The sequence below is a fragment of the Chaetura pelagica genome, unplaced genomic scaffold, assembly GCF_000747805.2.
Source record: "Chaetura pelagica isolate M959 unplaced genomic scaffold, ChaPel_1.0 scaffold120, whole genome shotgun sequence".
NCBI classification, from domain to species: domain Eukaryota; kingdom Metazoa; phylum Chordata; class Aves; order Apodiformes; family Apodidae; genus Chaetura; species Chaetura pelagica.
Genome location: NW_009951952.1, coordinates 1,880,677 through 1,883,288, shown reverse-complemented (window position 1 = coordinate 1,883,288; position 2,612 = coordinate 1,880,677).

Here is a 2,612-nt window from a genome sequence, read left to right as displayed (position 1 = left end):
GCACAAAATAAAGCACATTAATAAATTGTTTCTTCTTACTAATAGCTGCTCTTGCTGACTATTTAATTTCAACTGCTTTGAGCTATACTAAGATTTTAAGAGTAGAACAAAGAGTTTAAGACTAGAACAGCATGAGCTGCTTGGATTTTACTGCTCTGTATAGACCCTGCTCTCCTTTAAAGCTCAGTCAAATAATTTTACTGGTTTTTAAATCATAATGGAACTCTCTATCACATTGCAGGAGGAAAGGAGGAGTTGTCATCTTCCACTGAATGGTCTCATGTATTCCCCAGGTACCCCCATGAAACTTTCACTTTCTTCTTACTCAAAATTTTAAAAGCTTTGATGGCCAAAAAAACAGTGATTCATAAGATAAGTAACTTTTTTTCAAAGGATGTATTTCCAACACAAAGTTAGTACCGGGTTAAGATTTTTACTAGTTCTGCCAGTTAACACAACAATAACCCTGTCATTAGTTCTGGTGATTCACAATCAGATTGATATCTACCAACAGCAGTTCTTAAACAAGGATCACTTGGTTTATGATGTCCAACAATACAAATAAATCTGTTTAGACAATAAAAACATGAGATAATAAAAACCCTTTGATGTCTAGGGATGATGTAGATAATTTTTTTTTTTCCAACACCATGTACTATCTCACTGAAACAACATATTGCTTCTAAACCTGGAGAGCAGGGAACAGTGCCATTCTGTGTTTCAAAAGGTGTAGGTGTGACATGTTGATTTGCAGACCTATAATTTGTGCATCAGTTCCCAAAAGCTTGCTTAAAAACCACTAAGTACAGTATTTCTTTAAGCTTGGAAATGAAATGGCTTCTCCAGGTGTTTCTAATCTCCTGAAATTAGATACTCCTAGTCTGGAATTAGAGAATACAAATAGATACTGAAATTAAGATACTCAAAATCTCCTGGAATGGTTTGAGCTTGCCAGTGGAGCATAAATACACAAATTCATAAATACACAAAGCAGTTCTATACCAAATTTGGACTTACAAAATCTATGCCACTAAAGAAACAAAACAAGTCACAGGGTAGGAAACCAAACACAATTTTGGGATTAAAAACTAGGTGCTTAGAAGACAGAAAGCAAGAATGGAATTAAAAAGTCACCTTCACAAACGTTTAAGAATTACGTACTTTGGGGAAACCTCTCATTAATGATGCTGATGAGAAAAAGGACCAGTAAGACAAGAAGATCTCCAGATGGTAAAAAGTATCATGGGCAGGAGAAACAGAAGTCCAAGGAACTCCAGCATGAGCCACATCAACTAGATCAGTTTTTCTATTTCATGGCTAGTGATGTGCAATGTAGGCAAATGGAAACAAATGAGTAGAGGTGAAAGGCAGGTAAACCACTATATGATATGCTTCCAAATTAACCATGTGCTCTCAGAACAGGAATCTGAACACTACATATGTACAGCTAAGGATGTGTGGAAAGATAGATAGGTAGATGGAAAGTGCTAACAACTAGAACTGCCCCATGAAACAAGAGTTTGGACTTCTCTGCACATTATTAGTCAGTCTCTTAAACAGAAAAGCATGGCAAAAATGGTTAAGAACATACAAAAAAGGACAGAAAAAAAACCAGGGCTTGCTCACCCTAAAAAGGTAAAGAATAAGAAGCTATAAAAGTAAAATACGTAGACAAAACATTAGTTCATTTCAGAGTCCTTACAATTATTTCAGCTGTAAAATCCAAATTCAATACACAGTGTGGACTGAACTCTTCTTTTTCAGGAATGGGGGAGGGAAAAACTTCACAGAAATACAACTCTACTATTAAGCAATAAAATACATTCATATATTCTTAGAATGAGGTAGGGAGAGTGGATGAAGGTTCACTGTTAAATTTTGCCATGCATGCCCAACTGTGGGAGAGAGACAGAACACAGGACTGGTAGAAATAAATAATGCAGTAATATAGGTACAGCATAGGAAGTGAGAACTCCTAAAGCAACGTTCCGGCCTTCATGAAGCACATCAAAATTTTGCTACTGGGTAGCAGATAAAGGAGAAATATTTGCTCCTTCTAGGTATCCACAGTTCCTAATGATAAACATGTTTAAAGATCTTGGGAGGAGAGCATCATTTCAAAACTGGATCCAAAACCTAGAAAGCAACTGACCAGGGAGCAGCTCAAAATAAGCATGGAGCTATCAAGAGTCAGCCAGCAGGAAAGTGCTGCAGAGGCATAAAAGACAACAAACAACTTTTGCAAGGCTGCAGAAAGGCAGTTCCAGCCAGCTGGGGTCTGCAATCCTAAAACTGCCACTAAAAGCTGGTACTTAGAAGACAGCTTGAAGAACTGAGTAGAGCTCAGTTTCGTATCTAAAAATACAGTTCTTAGAGAAGTGTGGTGGCTTGGCCTTGGCTGGCTGCCAGACAACCACAGAGCCACTCTCCCACTGCTCCTCCTCAGCAGTCCAGCCGGACAAAGTAAGGTGAGAACATGCTTGGGTAGAGGTAAGGAGAGGAAGATCACTTACCAATCAAAGGCAAAACAGACTCAAAATAGAAAAAAAATAATTTATTTCCTTGCCAAGTAAAATCACAGAATGATTCAGCTGGAAGGGACCTTAAAGATC